The 27,523-nt window shown below is 39.5% G+C and overlaps 1 pseudogene; it reads right to left on the bottom strand.

Moving 5' to 3' along the window:
- Positions 1 to 2,680: 2,680 nt before the first annotated feature.
- On the bottom strand, positions 2,681 to 26,026 carry LOC131358899 (receptor-type tyrosine-protein phosphatase epsilon-like; annotated as a pseudogene).
- Positions 26,027 to 27,523: the final 1,497 nt, after the last annotated feature.

The following is a 27,523-nucleotide window of genomic DNA, read 5'->3' on the forward strand; positions in this document are numbered from 1 at the left end:
GTACTTACCTGTATGTGGCTGCAGATGGACAAATGTACACCTCCACTTGGGAGTGGGATCAGGACGACTCTGAGGTAATTCAGAGATTCAGATCTGATGTGTATCTACATATGCTGCTATTCCCCTGAATGGAAGGCTGTAAAATTTACTGTGTGTTTTAATGATTTGGCTTGCAGGAGAGTGAGGAGCGCCTTAACCCAGAGGAGATGGAGGTGTCCTTTATTTGGTACGATCCTCTTCACTGTTCAGTGGTGTAATGGTGTATTGTATGTTTAACATACACTAAGCATTTATATCTCTTGTTTCTTAGCTGACTGACATCGGCCTGAAGGTGCCTGCTGTCCGCGAGGCAGCACAGGTATTGCACAGGTAAAGTCCACTCTGCTTTAACGTATAATGTGTGCTATCTTATATTCAGACTCTGCTTGCCAGCATCCACTACCAGAACTTCTTGTTCATGGTTGGAAAGAAGATCGTCATGCGTCTGGCAGCAGCTAACAACCAGGTGACTTCAGAATGATGAAAGTCTGTTTGATTTTTGTGATGAAAATACTTTCAGTTACTCAGCTATAAGTGGGTTACAGAGATTTTCTTGCTTGTTTTAACAGGATGCAGTTGGCCTACGAGACCCTGATTCAGTTCCTGAGGACGCCTTCCAATCAGGAATTGATTAAAGCAGAGCTTTCTGGGTCCGATGTACACTAATAAATGCCTGTGTGTCATTACAGATGATGTTTAAATATAAAAGATTTTGCTAATATAGAAAACAGGACTTCAATATGTAAAGCTAATTTATTTTTGTACCTTTTTTCTCTTTGCAGGTCCACCACTACAACTTCCTGGCCGTTTTTTATTAGCTGATTCTTGTCTTTCTTTCCTAAAGTTTATTAGTGCTTATTGTAAGTGTTCGAATATCTTCTGATGCCATGATGCACAAATTCTCAGGATTGTATCTTAAACTCATTGACACTATGTTGAATATGTGTGTGTAATTTGTCTATAGGATCACCTTACAGAGCTTGCTGAAGTTCTGTTCTCCCAGCCTCTGGAGCTCTACAGCGACCCAGCAGCCTTAGCCACCGTAGTTCCATCTCCTCAAGCAGCATGTCCAGCAGATGATGAACATTTTGGAGAAGCTCTGAGCAATGTCTTTGTGTCTTTACCTCTTTCTTCCTGTTTCATTTCATATTCATTTCTTTTCTCATTTCTTTTTCCTACATTGCTCAGACTCTCCACACGTAACTGTAAAGTAATTTTATTTCTATTTTTTGATTAACTTCATATTTTAAAAACTTTTTTCTTTCCTACAGTGAACCCCAGGACTGAAGAAGGGCTTAACCCTAGGACGTAAGAGCCCTCACAGTGTTACCTCAGAGCCCTCATCCCTTTATAATCATCTCTTATTAATCTACTCCTCTATTCCTTATCCACTCCCCTTATTCCCATAAATAGCCTATATATAATAAATAGATATATAGAATTGTTTGTAAATAAACTTGTAGTTGTATAGTGCTTATAGACTGTATTTTAATAAATGTTTTTTAACCTATTACATTCTCATTCTGATTATTTTCAGTCATCAGTATATCTATATAATTTTCCTTTAAATAGCAACACAATACAAAATGAATTTTTCACTCATATACAGATCCTTATTAAAGAATTTCAGACGCTTTAAATCTTTCACTAAAATGTAAGAAATAACCTGTTATATTAATCTTTTATATTATATAATGTAATATATTACATTTCTTATATATATATATATATATATATATATATATATATATATATATATATATATATATATATATATATATATACATATATATATACACACACATATATATAAGTCTTACAATACACTATACAGTTACTGGGGTGTGGTATAATATAACAATGAGCTAATTATCATTAATTGATAATTATAGTAATGTAAATAATAGGATAAGGCCTTTAACCCTTCCTCTGGTTAGTGCCAAGCTGTTCCCCACCCCTTCTACATGAGATATCATGCTGACCAGAGAAAGGGTCAGTCTACTGATCATGATTTTTGAGTCAGCAGTAAACACAAGTCAGTGTGGTAGGACCTTCCTTTCTGTTCCCATCCTCTCATGCCTTCTCTACAGCCATGTAAGTTAAATTCTCTCTCTCTCTCTCTCTCTCTCTCTCTCTCTCTCTCTCTCACCCCATACCTCTTTAAAAATATGTTTTTCAAAGTATAATTTATCCCCTGATTCATTGAAATGTGAATTAAATTAAATTAAATTAAAGGTATTTATTATTTTGTGTTTAAAATGTTTGACATTGATTTTCACAGATTTAGTTGATACTGGAGCTGTGCCTCATTGCCTGACACCCCAACTTCCTGGCCTGCCCTTTAGATAAACCTCTACTGTGTTATTTGTGTAATACTTTATAATCTGTGTAATACTCTGTAATCTGTGCAGATTGGTTAGTTTGCCTATAATGCTAAGGTGGAGTCTTCATCTTACAGTGCAGTCCAAACCCTGAATAAATAAAACCAGGGGCAACAATCACTTGTTTATTATGTGGGAGAAAATCGTACTCAGATCATAAAGATGAAATGTTTGTGACATGTGACCTTGTTATTCAAGTGTTTTATTATTATTATTATTATTATTATTATTATTATTATTATTATTATTATGAACCATCGTTATTTTAAAGTGTAATGTTTTCTAAAACATTAAGGAAACTAAAGAACCCGTTGATTATTATTCAAGAATGTAATAAAGATGATCATTTCTCTGTCCTTGTCAACTGCATTATTCCATGTTTTTTAAGTCATACACGTTCTTAATTTTCTATCCTTTTGGGTAAAGATCTAGTCTTTTCTTTCATCACCAGACTGTATAATGCAGACCTCAAATTTATCCCTGTATAACTGTCTGTTAGACACATTTCTACAGTATACATCTGACCAATAACCACAAAGAAATAAAGTGACATTCTTTACTTTTGCTTCATACTTGATTTACTATTGTTGCAGTTCCAGGCTGCTTGATAAAACAACAGAAAAGAGATTTGGAAATGAACAATTCAAATACCTTCAGAGGACGGTGTATTATATAAAGCTGCTGCTCGTTTCTTCTTCCATTTACTTCCCACAAGTCCATGCCAATTTCCTGTAACTTTCTTCTCCATTATTTCACATGTTAAAGAAATTAGATAAGTAGCTATGTATAATGTAGTTAATATTCTCCAGCCAGCAATTACTGCTCATTGAAATTAAAACAGAATCCAGAGTGCGTGAAATAATCAACCCATTTGCTCAGATTTCTTAAATCACATCCATAACCAGACCAATAATTCCATCTAAAACTCTATCTATCTATCAGCAAGTAGCCATCTGATTCCTTAGAATTCGACCTCAGGCATCTAAAAGCAAAATAAAAGTAATCCCCCCAGAAATTGTGTTATCTGTAAAGAGTATTACAAGTCATCTCTTTCCCCTTCTAAACTTATTATACTAAAAGAACCCAAAGGCTCTCAGATTAACACTGTCAGGTAAATTTCTATTAAAGCAGATCTGAGGTCTTGAGGAACTATCCCACCCTCATACCACAGTGTTGCTGTAATTATAAAAAGTCTAATAACGTTTTCTATTACACTTTACCTGCTGTAATCACAGTCAAGTGGCTTTTACAAGGGCTTTTGGTCACAGCAAATGAATCCCCAAATCAAACTAAATATAATGGGGTCTGCTTGGTTTCAATGGGTCTACTTTCGGCAGCAGAAAGTCCAGCTGAACGATGATGGGCCATTTAACAAGCATACCTCAATGCAATGTGTCTTCTAGGCTTTCAGCTGAAACTGAATTGTTAACTTAGTAGTTGTGAATAGTGAATACTTGTTAAACAGACTTCATCTTACAGAATAGCACTGTAATACAGATTTTTACAAAATACATAACACCTGCTCCATTTTAAATAATAATAATAATAATAATAATAATAATAATAATAATAATAATAATAATAATAATAAACAACATAAAACAGTAGCAGGCAATGTACAAACGAAAAATATATGTCGATTATTTAAAAATGTTCTCATTCAGCCCTGTACCCAAAATATATAAATAAAACAATTTCATTATTTAACAAAGTACAAAGAGACTACAGTCTAAACGCAAATGTTTCAAATCATTATCATGTGGTTACACAATCGAGGAATTGCTTATGTACAAAATAAACACTTCGTTCAAACTGCAATTATTTCAATGCTTAACGAGAAAGATCAAGATCAAGTGCATAGAGTATTATGAACTCATAGCAAGAGTTTCTTCTAACTGAAAGCAGAACAAATCTGGAAGGTTTTTCTTTTCAGAAGTGATAAAAGGAAAAGTCATTTGAAATTAGCATAGTCTGAGAAGATATCTACAAAATCTTGTACCACTTTGTAGCAGAAGTCGTACTGTTCCTGAAAGAAAGAAGAAACATAATTGTTTACATATTAGTATACTATCATGTATTGATAAGACGTATTAAACTAACAGTGACAGGAGCTAGTTATTTTTCCACAAATCAGGCACTTGTGTGTAAAATATTCTTACCACAGTTTGGACCATGTGTGGTCTCTGAGTGCGTAAACTCTTCACAGTCTGGAACACGTCCAGTAAGCCCTCGGCTTTAACACGCTCCAAAATGTTACTGAGGGCAATGAATGTTCCAGTCCGGCCTGCACCAGCACTGATTATAACCAAATCACACAAGATAACTATTGTGTATAAAACAGTCCTATGCCAAGCCAGCAAGGATTCTTCTTCACTTCAATTCTGAGCTTTAATCATCTGTTTGCAGCTTGAGTGTGTGAGTGGACGTGTATGGGTACCTGCAGTGCACCACTATAGGGTGGTTGCCAGATTGCTGTTGTTGTTTCTGCACTGCAGCAATCAGATCAATCATTCCTTTTCCGTCCGAGGGAATTCCAATCTCTGGCCAGCCATGGAAATGAAAATGTCTGACCAGACGAGACTGCTTCTCCTAAAAATACGTTATATTTATTGTATGTAATGTGTTTATATATGTATGTCTATAATGAAATATTTTATTCTGATGAATATCTTACAGCATGACAATATCCATGTCTACAGGCATGAAGGATCACTGAATGGTTTAATGAGTATAAAAATTATGTATATTATATGTTCTGGCCTTCTTAGTGACTATTGGAGATTCTGATATTTTGGATAGTGCACTCTATCAGCATCATGAAAAGAAAACATGAAGGAAGAATCATTTTCATCCCTCCAGTACAGATCCAAAGAGTTCTATAATTGCTGCCAATCATAACAAAATGTTGTTAAGACCCAACACATTATTAAAATTTTTATTTCATTAAAGTTTATCTAATTTTTTTCCTTTAACTTGTCATCCATCAGTGACATTATATAGTCATTTGCAGTCATATTATATATTATAGCTTGAATAATATAGATACAAATTGATTCAATAGAAAATGTTCTCCCATTACTGCAGTTTATTTACATCCTGGTGGATTAAAAATTTGATTTGATTGATTGATTAGATTGATGCCTAATTTGAGACAAGTATTAGTTTCTTTAGTACTACATGAAGACATACAGTGCCTTGCAAAAGTATTCATACCCTTTGTGCATTTCCACATTTTGTCATGTTACAACCACAAACATTAATCTTTTATTTTATTTGGAATTTATGTGACAGACCAACACAAAGTGGTACATAATTCTGAAGTGAAAGGAAATTGATAAATAGGATAAGGAAAACAAATAAAAGTGTGCCACACATTTGTATTCAGCCCCCTTTACTCTGATGCCCCTAACTAAAATCAAGTGGATCTATTTTCCTTCAGAAGTCACGTATTTAGTTGGAGGTCCAGAACTGGATGCAACCCCCTGTCTCTCTTTGGTACAACAAAATACCGGCTGTAAAAGCCCGATCTGGAAGGGGAACAAGCTCTATGGCCCCTTTTCTCAGAAGGAAGAGAAGTTCCTCTTGGAGGAACAAAGTTTGGTGTGTGCCAACGATAGTGGGCAGCACTCCCTGAAATTGAGGGGGACGGTTGGCAAACTGGATCCTGTACCCTTTCTTTATGGTATCTAGGACCCACTGAGAGACACCTGGCAGAAGTCTCCATGCTGCCAGGTTGTCTGAGAGAGGTGTCAGACTCATGTTTTCTCTCCCGGTGTCCTGAATCAGCGCACTGGCAGGTACAAACCAGGGGGATAGATGTATAAAGGAAATGGGAGCAAGGGTGGGTCCTACCGACCCCCAAAACACCAGAGGCAGCAGGGTAGAGAGTAGGGAAAGCCCCACTGAGGAGGGTGCTCCCAGGAACCCTAGCCCTCAGGTGTCAGGATTCCTTCGTGGCCCGTCTGGCCGAGATGACCGATCTCAGGTCAGGTCTCGTCTGATGGGCTTAAGCCCAAGCCTGCAGACCAGCCTCCCCCGATTTTGGGAGGGGGGTATGGGCTGCCACACTAGCCTTTTTCTGTGCCCTGCCAGAAGGGGGACAGATGAGGCTGGATGATGGCCCCGGCTTCTCGCTGCAGCGAGGGATAAACTCTTTAAACGCCGATTGACGCTTCACCTCCTGGTGCCGGTCAACAACAGCGCTGACAGCATCGCCGAAGAGACCCTGAGGTGAAATCGGGGTGTCTAAGAGAAAGGACTTGTCCATGTCCTTTATCTCCGTAAGATTAAGCTACAGGTGCCTCTCCATGGCAACCAGCACAGCCATTGAATGGCCTATGGTGCGGGCCGTCTGCTTTGTGGCACGGAGCGCAAGATCCATGGCTCTACGCAGCTCAGAGATTGTGTCAGGGCTCAGACCTCGCCGCAGTCATGCTCCCTCAGCAGGTCAGCCTGGTAAGCCTGGAAAACCGCCACTGCTGTTTAGACCTTCCACACAAGGGCTGAAGTGGCCCTACATGGTTTAGAAGGGAGCACCGGCTTCCTCCATGCTGCCGATGCAGGAGAGAGATAGCCTGCAAGCGTTTCTTTCACATTAGGCAATGCAGCATAACCATGCTCATCCAGCCCCATAATGGCTGAATAAACTAAGGAAACTGGAGAAATTACTCAGAACCCGAAGTGGACAGAGAAATATCCACTTCTGAGTTGGGAGAAATCACTGTGTGAGTTACCGAAGCCGAAATGCAGACATCGGAGTCAGGGGAAAGGACAAAAGAAAGGGAAGAACCTGTCTCCTGTTCCGCTAACTCCATCTGCAAACCCCATGATCTAAGATGATCTGAGTCATGAGGCGTAAACGTGTGGCCAGTAAACAAAGCCAAATGGGATCGGAGTTTGCGAGGAGGAAATCTCCCGCAATGCACACAGCCAAATCCCTCGAGAGCCGATCGGGCATGCTTCTCACCCAAGCAAACCACACAAAGAGCATGTGTGTCATCCTCCATAAGGAATCACAGACAGGGACGCCCATACCTCATAAAATTTTTTGCCATACCTGTCTCGGACAGACACTCGACACTCATACAACGGAGCGCTTCCTGAACGCAAAAAAGCTGAATGAATGTGACGTAGATGCCCTTATAAGGACAATGAATGTGACGTAGATGCCCTTATAAGGACATTGGCGCGTATTCCTCAGTCATTTGTCCTATCTGAGCCAATGAATTGGTGTGTGTGCACACAGAGCTTCACACTTCCTCGACAAAGTGTTCCCATAGCGTCAGTCACAATGCAGCGTCGAGTTCCCTTGAAAGGGAACTATATTACCCTCATGTATTGTGCTCACTTCAGTCCATTGGGACATTATGGAAGAGACAGGCAGCAGACCCAACAGTCTGAACCACCACCACCAGAATGCCCTCCCTACAAGCAATATGTTCCTACTAGCCTGCGCTCTCGGGTGATTCAGTGGGTCCATAGAGCACCCAGTTCAGGCCACCCGGGTATTCAGAGAACCATATCCCTTCTCCAAAATGCCTTCTGGTTGCCTGGTCTGTTCAAGGAAGTGGAAGCGTATGTCAAAGCCTGCCAAGTTTGTGCCCAAACCAAACCCAGGCATTGTTCTACCATGTATTCAGAGTTTATGGTCTCCCAGAGGACATTAGACAGGGGAACACAGTTTACCACTCGAGTCTGGAAAGTATTCTGCTGCCACTTAGACATCAACATAAGACTCACCTCAAATTTTAACCCTCAATTGAATGGGCAAGTGGAACCTCTAATCAAGAAATCGGCCGCTATCTCAGAACATACTCTAGCAAGGAACAGCCACAGTGGAGCGAGTTTCTCCCGAATACGCACAAAATTCTCTCGCTCACTCATCCACGGGATTGGCAACCCTTTCAATGTGTACTAGGATACCAGCCTCCATGTTGCCCTGGTCTGGCAAATGGTCAAATGTCCTGGCCGTTAACAATTGAATCCAACGGAGTCAAGTGGTTTGGGAAAGTGCACATGTGCGTCTCCAACAGGAGGAGTGCAGACAATGTAAGCTAATCACTGTAGGCACCAACATCAACAAGTCCAGGAGGGCAAACGAGTATGGCTCTCCACCTGTCACCTCAAGCTCAAACTTCCCTGTCTTAATTCGAGTCCTCGTTTCATAGGTCCTTTCAGAATTGCCCAACATGTCAACCCTGTCACCTACCGACTCCAACTTCCCTCCACCTATTGCATCTCTCCTACATTCCACGTCTCCCTGCTCAAACAAACGCACTATCCCCCCCAACCAGGAAAGCATGGATATCAAACCTCCTCCCACACTGGACTCCTCCCACCTATCTGGTATCACCCTTCTGGATTCCAGATGCCGTTGGGGTCGACTTGAGGTAGATTGGGAGGGGTACGATACCGAGGAGCTTGGGTCGATGCCAACAACATCCTGGATCCGACACTGAAGAGTTTCATAGACTCCCAGAGAAACCAGCACCCAGACCCCGTGGCCGACCACAATGTAGAACACCAAGAGGTGTTCATAGAGAGGGGGACTATGTAACGTCACGACTTGTGTTGCCCCCTCGAAACTGCCAGAGGGGGCCCTCTCCTTAGTTTTGACCCACTTCCAGGTCAAAGTTACTTCTGGTTTTACGGACATTTAAACAGCATGTATTGTTCCGTAGCCTTCATTTCCAAGCCATGACATTGCTTGTTTATTTTGACCTAGTTTTCTCATTTTGTGCTGTGTTGGATTTGTTTGCTTTGTCTTACTGTTTTCCCAGTTTTCTGATTTACTGCCTGTCTTTAGCTATTGTGACTTTTTGGATTATGATTTGGATTTGCTGTTGGATTTTCACTAGCATTGAAAATGCATCCCACACATGCTACTTCTGGGGTTTCCGTACAGTAAGTATAACTCACCGATGAGAACGTCAGCAGCAAATCTCGTAGACTAAATGTCTCATAAAGCGTGTCCCTTTTCAACTCCACATTGTAATCCCCGAACAAAATGCTGCCCTCTGCAGGCCAGTAACGCACACATTTCTCCTGCAGTCAGAAAGAGATGGGACCAAAAGTCTGTTTCATGGGTTACAATAAAGTAATGCAGTTTTGTTATATGTTTCTGATAGAAAGCATACAATCTGTGATGTCAGTGTAGAGTAATATGGAATCAACAGGCACAGATGAACTTTGCTATTGTAATAGTGTACCTGTTCTCTCTCCTTTAGCTCGGTTAGCATGACGATAGAGTGACACTTCCATTCCCACACCATGCGCCAGAAATCCTGCACAGTGTGTGCTAGTGTGCTGTGGGTAGCGATGAAGTAATCCTTTTGCCTGTAACCCTACAGACAATGCACAGATCTACAGTAAATGCAGTTTGTTATGACATTGTTTTTACATTTCTGGCATTTGGCAGACCCCCTTATCCAGAGTGACTTACAGTTCATCTCATTTTATACAACTGAGCAATTGAGGGGTAAGGGTCTTGCTCAGGGACTCAGCAGTGGTGGTTTTGGTGGACCTCACAACCTTCAGATCTGTAGTCCAACAACTTAACCTTAAAAGAATGAATGTCTGATGGCAATTGGCTTAATAATGAAATACAATTCAGATTCTGTATTTTTTTGTTTTAATACTAAATGTAACTGACACAAAAATCTAACTATATCTATACAGTTTTACACTCAGCATTATACTACTGTATTACATTTAGTCATGTAAATGCTCCATTCCCAATAAACTCTCTGAGTCCACAGTTTAACAAGTCTACTGAGTTTAATACAAACAGTTGGCTTGCATGTCCATGACACTGGATTCATAACATATCCACTGCCACATTATCAAGAAGGAGACTTATGTCTATAAAAGATGCATTGATGTAATCTGTGAATTCTTGACCTCTTTTCACAGATAATATTACCCTGCTGAAATCATCTGGAAAACATAGCAGGATGTCCAAATCAGATAAATATTTGTGTTCAAATCATTCAAATGAGCTCACATTCAAATAAAGTTTTATGAATAATAAGGCAAAGGTATTTGACAGGAGGTACTAACATGCTATGGTCATATAGAGACGTACAACACAGTTTATGATGTTAATACAGTAAAGTAAAATAATTTCCTTACACAGAATAATCTGCAGTACTCTGTTCTTCCTCATGTTGGCTGAAAGATTTCCAGTTCTCATGTCACATTAGTCAGTTTCTGCAAAAACAAAAAGATCAACATAACATTAGGAGAACATGTCATGCTCTCCATCAAGAACCATCCATACATCCTTCCAGCCATTGTCTATACCCGCTTTATTCCTAATTAGGGACACAGGGACCTGTTGGAGCCTATCCCAGCACACATCGGGGGAAAGGCAGGGGTACACCCTGGACAGGTCACCTGTCCATCACAGGACACAAAACAACCAGGTAAATCTAATTACTCTGAATTCCTCCTCGAGCCCCACTCTGTCCATGTGTATGTGAGTACTGTGGAGTCTGTGCAGATGTCCCTCCAGTGAGGAAACGTCCAGCTCGGTGTCACCATACAGGTAATGCTGCAGTAAAGCTTGATAAATAAATGAGTACTGCATCTGCATGAGAAAAGAAGGAGTTCTCAGAGATTAATGTATGATGTGGGGAAAAGATCTGAATCCTTCAGAAAGTAGGGAGTCTTACGTCCGTCTGTACAAGCTGGCAGCGCTGGTTTCTTATTCGAGATACAAAGTTGAAGACGTCCACTCTGCCTTCGGCATGCATCATGTTCATCAAGGCATCAATCACGATGAACGTCCCAGTCCTTCCAACCCCAGCACTAGAGATTTAAGAGAGAATTAAAGAAATGCTTATATGAAAGCTTATACCGTCTTTATAACAGATCACCTTAGACCCTGAATCTGTTCTTGGAGCTGGATTTGATTTGTATTGTGAAATGTGAACTGACAGAAACTTCTTAACAATTACTGGTATACTTATGAAGAACAATTTACTTTAAAATAAATAACAGAACTGTAGGATGGGAATAATGAGGATTTAAGTGTTTTAAACCTAAGTGCCAGAATCTCTTCACAGAGCTTTAACTATGCGGTATTTCAAAATAATCACAGCCACATACAGTGTGATGAGATGAAATAATAATTCTCTTGGACTCAAGGTCTAAGACACATGTATGACATTCACAGTGCTGACGAGACATATATAAAGTGCAACAGGAATAAGAAGCATGCAGGGAAGAGCTATGGGTAACAGTGGGGGTAAGTACACACATGGGTAGAGCAAGGTGTTAAGGTGTTAAGTCAGTAGCCTGTGTTATTCCTGCTGCCACCTCTGTATGATGGCCTTCTGCCTCTTTAAACAGCTGAGCACACAGACCATCAGCCAAATATGGCAATTCTGTAAACTTTTACATTCATCCTGAAGGAAATTCCAGGGTTTAAGGTGCTTTAAGTGAAGGAAAGTGCAGGGACAGGTCTTGTTTTCTTTCCACATGCTCCAGCTGAAATGAATCACAAGACCTAACCTATAAACACTGATTCAGGTGTTCAAAACTGAAAAGTGTTTAAAAAAAGAAAAGAAAAGCTATTTATTATATCAAGAAGTACAAGTATAAAACCAAATTTAATTCATGTCATTTAAGCGGTTACAGGCTGGTCTTCTTGTGAAAGTATATAAAGAGACTTAATGCTTTACTTCTATACTCTGTGGTACCTGTTAGTAAGTCTCCTGTATTAGGTCAATTCTCAATCTCAACACAAGATGGCAGTATCGGATACAGCTTATATAAAACAAGGGGAAACCTAGAACTACCTGACAATCATTAGATTATATATCCAACAGTGAGATTGATTTGTTGTGAGAAAGCCTAGAGCGTAAATTGATTGAAATAATAAGTTGCTGAATTTTCTCAGGAACAGCCATCTAGTTAAATTCAGTGAATGTCAGTTTGTGAGTGTTGCCAGGTGTGTGGTTTTCAGACCAAACAATTATTTCAGGTCTTGTGTTTGACGAACGTGCCATAATGCTTGCTTCTGATTAGCTATATTAAGTATGCTTTGAGGCAGTTAGGTTCCCACTTGCATTAATGAACCTTAAATGAAAATATTGTGTATCATAGCAAATAGCCTAGCAAAATACCATACACGAGTATGATACTAATCTTTCTTTTAGCTGGATACTTTCATTTTCCACAATCTTTACACAATTCTTTGCTTTTATTTTTATTTCAATTCTCACTCCTAAAAATCATCAGTATTTCTTTCACCCCTTATCATTTCCTCCAATTCACCTTTCAGACTGCAATGTTCTGCCCCAGTAGAGGGCACACATTTTGTGCTTCATCACATGCACACATCTGGTCTATGGTGTCAGTATGAAATGCTACAGAAATGCCATTGTTTGTTTCTGGAATAAGCCTGAATTATCATATTCACGTTTATATTCAGATGAAGAATGTTCAGATTGATGGTCACTGTTACCTGCAGTGAACTATGATGGGTCCGGCATGTGCTGGGTTAACACTCTTGACTTTCTTAAGAAACTTGAGCATACCGATAGGGGAGAGTGGAACACCAAAGTCAGGCCAGCTGGTGAAGTGGAGCTGTGTGACCAACCTCGGGGACCTGCAGCCTTCTGGAGACTGCTAGAATTCACATACATCAAGACTGCTTTATCATGTGCACGTCATTTCTATGTAAAAACTACATACATGAAATTCCTCACAAATCAACATGAGCCAGTGTACAATATATATACGTACAATTCTGCATTCTTTAGCTGTTCATTTGTTTATTTCAGACTTACATATTGCACACAGAACTTCCGGATAGTGTAGTCGACCAGCACCGTTACATCCTCCACAGACACCCTCACACATCCGTACAGCCAGCAGCCCTGCTCTGGCCAGTACTGACAGCATTTTTCCTAGAAACACACACAGATTCAAAACCATTTAACCCTTGCAAGCATTTCCAGAGCAAACCGTGTGCTATATTTATGTGTTTTACCTCTTTTCTCTCTCGTATGTTAGTCAGCATGACTATGGTGGCAGATTTGTGCTCCCAAACCATTCTCCAGAAATCAGCCACTGTCTCCGGTTTCGGACCTGCAAACAGACCTTTTTAAAGCTTTCCAACAGAAAGTCATGACATTCAGTAAATTCATTCTGACATTCACTCTTCTGATCTGTAAGCTGTGTAACGTGTGGGTGACTGCTTCTGTGTTATAATCTTGAAAACTGATGAAACCCTCAGATGAAAGGTCACTTACACTGACTACTAGCTGTAGTTAACTGCAGGAACTGCACAACACTAACTTGGTGTCACAAAACAATTTGTTTAGAGTTTAACCCTTTTTATCATCACACCGACGTGTCCTTCTATTTAACTTATCAAACATTTTCAATTAATATAAACAAATTAATTATTTTCTCGCTGCAAATCTGATCCAAAATTAGTCAGGACACTGTTGGCTTTCAGTGTGTAAAGTATCATGACTCTGTGTTTAGCTGCTGCTGAGCAGGGCAATGAGAAATGGATGGGGTTTGAGCCCCTGCTGAGCAAATAAATCACACTTATCCACAGTAACGCTGGTACAGAGATAAAACAGTCAGCACATCTCAAAGGTTTTTGATAGTAAAACACTGTACAACTGCTATAATAAAATTATAAACCCATTTAAACCCAATAATCAACTAAATTAAATATTAATGAATTAAACTACACATTATTAAAGCCCTGAATGTCACCTTTCATATGACCATCCATTAACCACCACTGTGGAGTGTAACAACACATGTCTTGCATACATAGTGAGGAAAGATTAACTTGCTTTTTATCAAAATCGCAAGTGCCCTGTATCATCAAGTAGGCTTCGTATTACTGAGTGTGCTCTTAAGGGAACATTAAAACGATAAAACAAGCAAGCATGTTTCAATCACCTCGTGTGCTGAGAATGACAACAAAGCAGTGAACAAGTGATGAATATTAGCGCTTTATCTGAGCCAGTGAATGAGAGTCGAGGTCAAGTTGACATGTTGGTACTCAAAAGAAACAGCACCTTTTGTGCGGCAGAGAAAATAAATGCGTTCTTTAATAACACATTAAGCACGGGTAGTAGCATATCAGCATAAAAACCTCTGAGCTCTGTTACTCTCTAGAAGTAAAAATACGATATGGATTATGAAGATTTCCTTTCATACTAAGGGCCAGTTCACATCCGGATGCATCCTATATAGCCTTGATCAATTCCAATTTATATAATATGCTGTTTAATGGCTCACTGCGTTAAGGTGGTGGTTTTGAATAAAAATAACCAGAACATCACAGGTTTGAGTTTCTTGGTCACGTTGGCAGGTCCATGAGGAGAAATCATGTACCAGTCTGATGAGCTGATGTATGCCTGGCCACAGAGCTCAAAGGCTCAGTAAGATGCCAGATCGCAACCCATGGACTGCATAAACCATGTGCTGTTTTTTGGGGGTAGTGGTAGCTCAAGTTGTTAAGGCTCTGGGTTGTTGATCAAAAGATTGGGGTTCAAGCCCCAGCACCACCAAGCTACAACTGTTGTGCTATTAAGCAAGGCCCCCAACCCACCGTGCACCAGGAGTGCTGTATCATGGCTGACTCTGACCCCAAGGATGGGATATGCAAAGAAAGAATTTCACTGTGCATATGTGACAAATAAAGACAACTTAAATTTCATTTTTTCATTCATGCTACATTGAAATCTGCTGGATCTTTGTATGCTTTGCATAGAAATATATAAATATATAATGTACTAAATACTGGCAGATCAGTAGAGACAAAACAGGCTCCATTATAAAAAGAGCTTGAAAGCAAACAAGAGTTCTTTTCTTCTTTTGTCCACTTTACATCCAGTCTGTCCAGTCAGTTCGGCAAAGCAGTATTTCAGAGTTTGTTAGGGGTGTGGCTAAAACAGACAATCGCCAGAAACATAAATCCAGCTAGAAATCATTGATAAATAAATGCTGCAGTTGTTGCTGCTCTGTGCGTGTCATCCAAGGGCACCGAAAATCTTTCCACAATTAAGTAGTAATGAATTCATGTCGGTTTGTAAACCACTAATACAAGCCTGGAACTGGAATTGCAAATAGGTATTTACCCAAATAGCTCAGTCCGAGTGAGGAGGTAATACCAAATATCTGCAAATTAATATCCAGACATAACAACAAGCTTAAGCAGTGTTTAGAAACATTTTTGAGATTTGTTTGTGTGCAGAGTTACAAGCCAGGTTTATGAGGTGACCCTGATCTAAAAATATCCCATTCACCTGCTCCTTATGACCTGGGGTTAATATGCTGTAACCTTCACCTGCTTTTTACGAAGTCGGGGCACAGATCCCATTTTTAGCTTCTACGCAAGTTTGCTTCAATACTACAATTTGACAACATTTTGGTATACATACAGATGTTTCAGTTTACATACAAAAAAATATAATAGAAAGAACAACTACAGTTCCAAGCTTACCTTGAGTGGCAATGAATTTGTTCTTTTCTTTGTAACCCTAAACAAAAACACATAATTATTCAGTCTGTCCAACTACTTGAAACAATTATCTATAGTATTGAAAAGGGAAAATTTACTCACATCGATGTACGAGGCATTAATGAAGTCTGAGCTTATACGGGCGTCTATGTGTGAAAGCAACACTCTGGAGTGATCGTCTGTTCAGGAGAATACACAAATTTTAGTGAGTGATTGTCTGTTCAGGAGAATACACAAATTTATTATAAAATCGAATGCTTTTGTGTGCTTGGATTCAATTGTGTGGTGGTTATTACTCACAGGGAAGAATGTTCGGATATCTGTTCTTTTCTCGGTTCTCTTCTCTGCTCGCTTCCTCGAACGTGCCACGGCCAAAGCCGCAAGGCAAAGACTGAGAATGAAAAGGCGACTAACGTTAATGAAAGTATTGCAGAGATGAAAGGGAATCAGAGAAAGTGGAAGGAGAGGAAAGAGGGTGAGCTGGAGAGTGCGTTCATACATTAAATTCCTCTCTGAACAGCTTGCCATCATCTGCCATGCGCAGGCGGTACTCTTCCTCCAGAGAGTCCAGCGGAATAGGGAAGTAGTGCTTTGATGGAGAGGGAGATCTGGGGAGGAGCACCACGGTTTGTTCTGAGAAAGACAGAGATAAAGATAAAGACGGGATCAAATAAAAAGTAGCCACTCCGTTTACTTGACATGAGGGTTTTCACTTGATAAGAGCACATTTATCTCTTCCTTACTAAACTTCTTGATGGCTCTTTTTGACAGATGACCATTTCCACTGGCCTCTCTGTCTGTGCTTCCATTAACTCACTCACTCTTTTTCAAATATATGTCACATATTACGAGTGTGTGTTGTGTCCGCATCAAGTCTTGTTCTGCTCTGCTCCTCCTCATGTACATGAATCTAGCCTCAATGGATAACACTGACGTTAAAAATAACACAGCAAGGTAAAAAAAACAAAAAAAACAACAACCCCAAACTCAGATTTGCTCTTACCTTGGTCCTCCAGGAAGCCATTGGGTAGCTTTTTGTCAACTGAAGTCACAAGATCCTTCCTTTGGTGTCTGAACCTAACAAACCGGTAAAAAGTCAAAATGAAAAAGTAAAAAAAAATCACATTTCCAAATATTTCTTTGGTTAATTGAGAGCAATGGATAAAAGACCACACCATTTAAAGCTGTTCTTTCTCATGGGAGACAGAGTTCTGATTCAACACAGCAGCTGAGAGCTAAAGACTCTAGGACCAGCTAGAACAACTGCTTTTACATTTATTCCACAGACAGCTGTTAGACTGACTGGGTAAGGCCACACACACACTCACACACACACACAAACACACACGCTACACAGCTGAATGTTCATTCAAGAGGCAGGTAAAGTAGCACAGACTGCAGTTCAGCATATGGGTTAAATGAAGCAAAACTCAATCTTAGGTGGTTCTCACACTTGCCACCTTTATTGCAGTCTGAATACAAGTGTGATAATTCCCAGTTCCCCCAGTGCATTGGCATCTGGTTTCACATTCTATCCAACCCCAGTGGATTACATCTTACATCACAAACACACATGCAAACACAACACTCACTATATATATATATATCTATATATATATATATATATATATATATATATATATATATTTTTTTTTTTTTGATTCTATTATGTAAAATATGGTTACATAATGTCTCATCTCTTCTGTGTCTACCACTAATGCTAAACATATGTTATGGAAACTAATAATGTAATCATTGACTAAAACACACACAGGTTACTTTAACTTTGTTAAAGTAAACTTTGTTAAAGTAACTTTGTTTTAACTCTGTTACTTTAAAGTTTGGACTCGAGAATTGGATTCATGTTCACAGGAATCGCTGCACAGTTACAATGCAACCAAATACATACCACCTCCTTGGGGTAGTCTGGGATTCTGTACCATGCTGCATATCCTGGTCCACATGACAGCGTTCACATTATTAATATTCATGTGAACTGTGCTCTGTTTCAGTCTGCCAGTGGGAAAGTCAACTGAGATCCCCAACTGAAATCCCAAATGTGGATGTACAACTGACCAGATTATTGACCAGACATTTTATCATCATTATTTCTGTTAATGTTGTGCTCTTAGAATGCATATTTCTACGCAAATCATCTGTGTGTTTTTGGTTTTCAAACTGATAAACATTTATTTGTATATAATAAATCAAGGAGAGTGCAGTAGGTGACTTTTGATATGCACGTGCTTTACCTGAGCAGGTAGACTGTCAGGAGGATGAAGATGATGAGAAGAAGTGAAATGACGAGAGCAGCGGGTAGAATGTGGGAACCTTGATGAGCAGGAGTTTCTGGGGGGAAAAACATCTTTAACACAATCATCTTTAACACAACTCCATTAGTAAATCTGAAGTGCATGGACTGAAAATACCTGCAGTCCAGTTTGTATGTGAGGAACTGTTTGATACAAGATGTGTTGCCACCAGAAACAGGACCATCATGACTGGAAGAATCGGAGAAAGTGCGCAATTCATAAGACAAGGTAGTATTTTTTTTAATACAAAGAGATTACATTAATCCCATTCCTCTAAAATTAGCCCTTAATTTGACTGAACTATTCCTAGATATGTCTCCTGAGACCTATCACATATTCCTGTGTTATAAGTAGTAGCTATGATGTTATGTGCTAAACTGGAGCTAGGAAAACTAGGTCAGAACCCACCACACTGTGCAAGTAAAGAATGCATAAAAGCAAGCGCGTGTAAGAAATGCATGCGTTCACGTGTTGTTGTGTTGTTGTGCTAGTGCTAAAATGTCTGTGTTATTCCAGGCTGCACGAGCCATGCAGGCCAAACATGTGCAGCTGTGTTGAAGCTGCTTAAAGCCAGCAGTTGAACTCGAAAGTAATTTAATAGTTATGTATTATCGCAGCAGGAAAAAATGATCAAATTGCATATGTAGATAATCAAGTGCAGTAACCAGTCTCTCACACTATAAGGGGGTTTTCACATTTAGACCATACTAAAGGTGGAAAACCTTCAGCCTTGATTTATCTTGATTTCAGTAGCAATAAAACCGATGTTGAAAATAATAGCACCATCATGGCAGGCTATGTATCTAAATCTGTTACACTTTCAAAATTATTTAAGTATTGATTAAGGAACCTGACTTAACACATGCACATTTTTGTCAGATCTCCAAGATCCTAGAAAATGATCTCATTCCAATTCCTGTATAGGAATATATATATATATATATATATATATATATATATATATATATATATATATATATATATATACACTATATTGCCAAAAGTATTCGCTCACCTGCCTTGACTCGCATATGAACTTAAGTGACATCCCATTCCTAATCCATAGGGTTCAATATGACGTCGGTCCACCCTTTGCAGCTATAACAGCTTCAACTCTTCTGGGAAGGCTGTCCACAAGGTATAGGAGTGTGTTTATGGGAATTTTTGACCATTCTTCCAGAAGCGCATTTGTGAGGTCACACACTGATGTTGGACGAGAAGGCCTGGCTCTCTAATTCATCCCAAAGGTGTTCTATCGGGTTGAGGTCAGGACTCTGTGCAGGCCAGTCAAGTTCATCCACACCAGACTCTGTCATCCATGTCTTTATGGACCTTGCTTTGTGCACTGGTGCACAGTCATGTTGGAAGAGGAAGGGGCCAGCTCCAAACTGTTCCCACAAAGTTGGGAGCATGGAATTGTCCAAAATGTCTTGGTATGCTGAAGCATTCAGAGTTCCTTTCACTGGAACTAAGGGGCCAAGCCCAGCTCCTGAAAAACAACCCCACACCATAATCCCCCCTCCACCAAACTTTACACTTGGCACAATGCAGTCAGACAAGTACCGTTCTCCTGGCAACCGCCAAACCCAGACTCGTCCATCAGATTGCCAGATGGAGAAGCGCGATTTGTCACTCCAGAGAACGCGTCTCCACTGCTCTAGAGTCCAGTGGTGGCGTGCTTTACACCACTGCATCCGACGCTTTGCATTGCACTTGGTGATGTATGGCTTGGATGCAGCTGCTCGGCCATGGAAACCCATTCCATGAAGCTCTCTGCGCACTGTTCTTGAGCTAATCTGAAGGCCACATGAAGTTTGGAGGTCTGTAGCGATTGACTCTGCAGAAAGTTGGCGACCTCTTCGCACTATGCGCCTCAGCATCCGCTGACCCCGCTCCGTCAGTTTACGTGGCCTACCACTTCGTGGCTGAGTTGCTGTCATTCCCAAACACTTCCACGTTCTTATAATACAGCTGACAGTTGACTGTGGAATATTTAGGAGCGAGGAAATTTCACGACTGGACTTGTTGCACAGGTGGCATCCTATCACAGTTCCACGCTGGAATTCACTGAGCTCCTGAGAGCGACCCATTCTTTCACAAATGTTTGTAAAAACAGTCTGCATGCCTAGGTGCTTGATTTTATACACCTGTGGCCATGGAAGTGATTGGAACACCTGATTCTGATTATTTGGATGGGTGAGCGAATACTTTTGGCAATATAGTGTATATATATAGACAGTGCTGAGCGAAATACATGACCATGGAAAAGCCATCCAGAAAGCCATCCAGAACTGATGGACTGCTGCTCAGTTGAAATTTTGCAAATAAGTGCTATTCAGTCATGACACACTTTTCAAAAATGATAAGATTCCAGGTATCTTGCTCCTGAGTCTGATTTTCTCTGATTCAGAGAAGGAACTGGGATGTGATGCTGTCTTTTCTGTAACAATGACAATTACATCTGTTCTAACAGAACTTTGGGGCAATGGTAGTTCAGTGGTATCTAAGTTGTTGGACAGCTGATCGGAAGATTGTGTGTTCAAATCCCATGGCCACTAAGATGCAACTGTTTCCGCAAGGCCCTTAACCGCTCAGTTGTATAAAAGAGATAAATGTTGTTCTGGATAATGGTGTTTGCCAATAATTGTAATTGAATCCATATTAAGGATTTACACACCACTTCAAAGTGAAGCAAAATCTAAACTAAACAATACACGGAACTAGAACAATGCAATGTTATACTGAGATCGGTTTTTGAGACATGATCTGGCAACCCTAATAGAAATGTATACTTTTCATTGGTACCGACGAGTAAGCACAGTGCAACCTTCAGAAAATATATTTAGCAACAGCACATGCAGCATATGAAATTTCCTGAAGAAAAAATAAAAAAAAAAGGTAGGTGTCACAACCAGAGCTATGGAGTGAAAGATGTCTGATGTAAAACTATTAGTTCCAATTTGTCTTCTATTGTAGGCAGTTTCGGTATGTTATGCACATCATTTTTCAAATCAGAGGCAAGTTCTGCCATAAGCCTCTCTCGTTACACATGATTTAAGCGGATTATTGTGGCCTGTAGTCTGATTAGGCATATTATAAATGCGACCTACCTAATTTTTCAGATTATATAATCAAGGCCACATGCACTATAGATAGCTGCATCCACAAACGTGTACACATTTACTCTAAAACACGCACACGCAAACAAAGCACACAAAGTAAGTATACTTACAGATGTAGTCCAAGCCAGCTGCTCACTTTGCTTCTTTACAGACACTAGTCAAAAATGTCTTCTAGCTTCATAGCTTGCAAGTCACTTTTTGTCTTTCTTTGTTTACTTCAAGATAATATAAGACATCGTCCTGGCTATATAAATATGATAGCCATAGGCAGTCACCTATTTGTAAGAAAGGTAATAAAGATAGAGAGAGACAGAGAGAGAGAGAGAGAGAGAGAGAGAGAGAGAAGAAGAAGAAGAAGAAGACAGTGTCACTGCTTTTATTACTGCTTGGCAGCATCTACATGAGGACATTGAGGTTAAGTGCTCTCATCAAGTGTTTACTATCAACATCAGCCAAATTTGAAACTCAAATGCTTTATATTACTGATTGAATAGACTACAGGCTAATGTATTTAATATTTAAGCTTCTAATATTGTGGAAAATGTTCACATGACTGCATATATGCCCTGATTTTAACATAAGTTAAAATCCTGGTATGTATTAAATGTATTATTCCTACTTACCCTTGGTTTATTATAGTAGCTGATAAAATATGATTTAACTCCTCAACCACAGTGTATGTGTCTGTGTTTGATGTCTGTTCAAGTTCAAGTTCCTAGCCTGATCAAGCGAAATCAGATAATATGACAGAGCCTGCCAGTCAAGATGACAATATATACAATATGATTTTACTTACATATTCTACGTCACGTGCAAAAACAACACTAACTGTATTTACTGAATAATCCTTGTATTCCTGCTATTTTATATGGTATCCCAGGATAATCAGCCTGAGATATAAGGAAACACATTCACATACATGTTTATGGAGTTGGAAGGAAACCCAAACTCAAGAACATTCACAGAAATTAGCATTTTTTAGATTTCCTGATTTCGAGGCCTACTAATGGTTTATTCCATGCAGTAAACTATCTGTATTGGTGAGTTCTTCTCTTGATTGTTGACATTGACACAGATACTCCTGCATCCTGGAGCTTCATTTTTTTGCCGTTTGTCCATGATTCACTGTGACTGACATGGGTGAGAGAGTGTACCACCCCACACACCCTGGCATTGCCCTCTTTTTGCCCTCTTTTGGACTCCCAGCCATAAATGCCCATACCATCATCAGGATTCAAATCCATCACAATCACTGGACAATGACACCCAGCTCTAGAGGATGTGACTGAGGTTTTTCTTTACCAGGTTGTGGTCTTCAGTTGTTTTCCGAAGCCTTTGGAACTTCCTGAGCTCACCAGTGCATTGTTTCGTTTTAAGAACATACCAAATACAGTTTGATTTGGACACACAGGATGTTTTTGCTATCTCTCTAATGGGTTTTCAGCCTGTTTGTACTACATATTCAAAGCTTCCACACTTTAAATCAACTCTAGATTTTTTATCTAATTACTTTTGTGTATAAGTGAAGTAATGGGGAACTAACACACACCTGGCTATGAAACAACCGAGCATTTTTCAATTATTTATGGCCTCTTAAGATTAGAGGACCACACATAAACGTGCTGTACACTGTCCTACACCTTTCACCCAAATTGGATGCAAGTATACATATTCATTATTTCATTTCAACTACATTATATTGTGTTAAACAGCTAAAACAGGTTCACTATATCACAAATTAATCCTGTCTAAACTCACTCACTAAAGCCCATACCGTACTTCAGACTGCCTCAGGATAATTCATTACTGAATGATTATGTGAATACAAATCAATGAGTGAGGGTTTATTCATATTAAATCTTCTCTTCCCTCCAATACATTACATATCAAAGGGGTTCAGGTTAACATCAGCCTTGGATGCTCAGTATAGGATCGATGCTTCTCCAGTCTAGGCCGTGTAATGGCATGTCTAGTAAAGACTGTGTCTATTGATTTTGGCCCTGTGGATCAAGGCAATCAGGATAAACAGGCAATGGATCCTCCTGATAATTTATAGATGTTGCATTTGCAAATCTTGCATCCACTCCGAGCAGGTTCTGGTGAAAAAGTTGCATAATTAATCTCTCATCCTTTTACTTAAAAGGCTGAACGCATAAGCTTCCACGGCCCACGATGGGGGAAAAAGAGCAGAGGCAAACAATTAAAGCTGCAGCACTGCATCGATTTGACTTACAAATTTACCATCCTACTCTAACGTATCTTATAAAATATTTAAAACACTAAATTCTAGTGAATAAGGCTAAATTTGTGGAGAGAAAGTGGTCAAAAAGTGAAAAAGATTTGAACCCAGCCCCTATTTCCACAAAGCCCCGCCCCCAAATCTTACAGTGATTCAATTAGATTTAACTAGAAAACTTCAGCTACTTATTACACTTGTGAGATAAATTCTTTTTTTATCATTCGATCTTATAAGAAATGTCCGTTTGCGTTTGACCACACGATCCTGCCTGTACTGTGCAACTGATTATTAATGTCAGCGCCACCCCCTGATCTTTTGTGTGTCCTTGTCAAGATCAGCAGCTATACAAATACATCACTATCATTACCTTACTGCAGTGTGCACTATTGACCGACTGACAACACAGAACTGATGACAAATAAAGCTGGTGTGCTTTATATTCATGCATTTAAAAAAAAAAAAACTGTCTGGTTTTTGTTTTCACACCTGGAATATCTGGTTGTAGGATGTGAAACTGCAAAGATCTATCCATTTTGATCATTTTTACTAACCTCCAAAAGTGGTAGCTTTTTGAGTCCATCTACTGAAGTTAAATAGCGCACCATTCAGCGCATAATGCATTGTATAGACTGTTTTTTTTCCCCCATGGCTATGAATAATGATAGCGTCTAACATCCATAGCATGTTATCTAGTGCTTTTAAATGCTGTATGGGGTTTAATTTAATGAATAACTAGTTTTACGAAAGCAGTTGTTATACTGTCACAGTCCTAGCATAAAAAACAAACACATTTAAATGCTTTTTCACACTAACCCCATAAACACACACATAAAGTATGTTAATGTCCGGATATAGAAAAGTCTACACACCCCTGTTACAAAGGATGTACAAAACAAATTCCCACCTTTAATATGTTACAGCAACCAGGAAGAAAAAACTAACCTTCCAACATCACAATGACCCAAAGCAAACAAAGCAATACTTTCAAAAGAAAAAAAGATCAATGTTTAGGAAAGGCTCGGTCGGATCAAAGATCTAAATCCTAATCAAAACATGAGGAATGACTTGAAGACATTGTGCACAGATGATCTGATAGATCTGGAGCATTTTTGCAAGGAAGAGCACAATAAAAAAATGCCAAATCGAGACCTGTTACATTGGAAGACTCTTACCTAAAAAGGCTGAATGCTGTATTACACACTTATGCAACCTGGTTATTGTACTGTAGGTCTTTTTTCAACACTAAATCATTTCTATTTGTTTTACATTTGAATTTTATTGGTCGCTTTAGCACAGAAGAAGACCTGACATGATTTGTATTTACATCACAAAAAAAATGCAATTTTAACAGGATCGTGCAGACTTTTATAGTCACTGTATCGATGTATCTCAACCTCCATACTCTCAGTCATGATATGGACCAGCTTCTGTGCAGAACTGTGTAGAAATGATTCACATGATTGGCTCTTGGGCTTTAGTTGGCTTAGAACCTGAATGGCTTTAAAATCCACATACAATTTGTGTGACTTTCAGCCCTGAAATTTGTAAGCCGTAACTGATGTGTCCATGCCATAGGATACCCTGGGAAGAATATTTTCAAAACACAGTAATCAATTTTTTTTTCTCTTTGTAGGACATTTCGATTTACTAACTCAAACCTTAACCTTAATAACCAAAAGGAAATCTATTTACTAGGCTCCGGTTTGGTACACAGTCTACTATGCAGTCTTAATGTGTGTGTGTGTGTGTGTGTGTGTGTGTGTGTATTTATATCTTTATAGGGGCCATGTATCCCAACAATGCTATAACAATTTGACTTGATTTGACAGATTTGAAACTGTAGGGATATTTGTTGAGTCCCCATGAGGAAATATCTGTATTTTATTTGTTTGTTTGTTTATTTTACAACGCGGCAAAATGCTTTTGATTACTGAGGTTAAGGTTTGAGTGAGAGTTGGCATTAGACCTAATAAACTGCACTACGAATAATGCCAATGGTCCTCACAAGGATAGTAAGCCAGATGTGTGTGTGTATGTGTGTGTGTGTGTGTGTGTGTGAGAGAGAGAGAGAGAGAATATCAATGAACCACACGTACTACTGAAATGCAGAAATTAATTGCTAAACGTTTACAAAAATGTATCCCAGCTCTGGTTGTGTTTACACGGTAAACACGTCGCGAGGCCTATTCTGAAGAAAATGATGAACATATTCTCCTCTCCGCGTGCAGCCACCGCGAGACCGTCAACACGTCGAATAATATCTCAGAATTAAAGACAGAAATAAGCATTTCTTGCCATCTTACCGTAACGGTTGTGCCCTGCAACGAAAGTCCTGGGTGTAATAATAAAAATCCAGTGTTGTGATGATGATATCTGTATAAAGCGTGCGCGTTTTTTCCCCCTGCCTTTGCGCCTGTTATGGTCCGCTGCACGCGCCGGTGCTTCCGCTGCGTCACTCTGTAACGTAGAGCGCGCGCACCAGCGGCCACGCAGCGTTACCTGAATGTCTGCTCATTCAAACAAACCTCAAGAGAGTGCAATCTATTATAGCCAGAGGAAAAGAAAAATAAATGCCCCTGGCTCTACAGAGCAAATTACCCATGTTTATAGATCGGAAATCAGGTTTTGCAAAATAACAAAAATAATAATTATACATTTAAAATGTAAAAATACACACTCATTCATCTTCTATACCCGCTTTATACTTAATCAGGGTGACGGGGATCTGCTGGAGCCTATCCCAACACACATTGGGCGAAGGGCAGGGGTACATCCTGGACAGGTCGCCATTCCATCACAGGGCCACACATATAGAAAGATAACCACACACACTTCTATGGGCAATCACTCTAATGTACATGTTTTTGGACTGTGAGAGGAAACCAGAATACCCGGAGTAAACCCACACAAGCACGGGGAGAACATTTAATCCTATTTAGGCTTGCAGCGGATCACAAGGCACCATACACACACACACACACTCATTTACACCTAGGGGCGAATTAGAATATCCAGCATGTTTTTGGACAATGGAAGGAAACCAGAGAAACCAGAGGAAGCCCATGTGAAGAACATGCAAACCACTATGCACTAGTATAACCAGAGCTCAGGCTCAAACCCAGGAATGTGAGGAAAATGGAAATGCTAGCATCTTGCATCACTGTGCCAAAAATGTAAATAATAAATAAAATGCTTTTTAAAAACTAAAAATTCTCTACAGCTCTCTTTTAATAATAACTGTTTAAGTTCACGTCTCATCCTTACGTAAGCCTAAGTTTAAGTGCTTATAAACTATTGCTGCAAGCATAAAGCATGCTCATAATACCAAACCTCCTTTCTGCTGTTTGACTTTAAAGCACACACTTGTGTAAGAGCAATAATTTATAATCCCACTTTCCCATGTCACCCAAAAGAAGTTGATCTATTCAAGGTTTCTTCCACATGATGTATTAGGGACTCAACACTCCTTGCAACACCAGTCTCTGGCTTTAGGACTTTCTGTAAATCTGTCTATTCAGAATAGCTCTATACAAGTACATTTGAAATAAAATGAATTGAATATAGTTAATAGTGTATTACCACTTAGTGTAGGTTATGCCTGCCATGCAACCACATAACCACACAATAAAAGAAAATGAAAAAAAAAAGTTGGCAAGAGAATTGTACTTGAACATGGCTTTGCTCAGACGCCCAGTAACCGGACGCTCTCCAAGGTTCTGAAGCAAGGTTTTTCATTCAGTTGGCAGCTTTGACATTACAGTGCAAGCTCCCTTGCTGGTTCACTAATGGTTATTGGGATTGACTCTCCCGAAAGAGCAAGATGAGTCAGCTTTCCCAAGCTTCTTTCACATACAGCACAGTAACTGTGATCAACATTTTAGCTCAAAATTATACATAACTGCAGTTTATTTCTAAATCCTTCTAGGTCAAAATAA

The sequence above is a fragment of the Hemibagrus wyckioides genome, linkage group LG09, assembly GCF_019097595.1.
Source record: "Hemibagrus wyckioides isolate EC202008001 linkage group LG09, SWU_Hwy_1.0, whole genome shotgun sequence".
NCBI lineage: Eukaryota > Metazoa > Chordata > Actinopteri > Siluriformes > Bagridae > Hemibagrus > Hemibagrus wyckioides.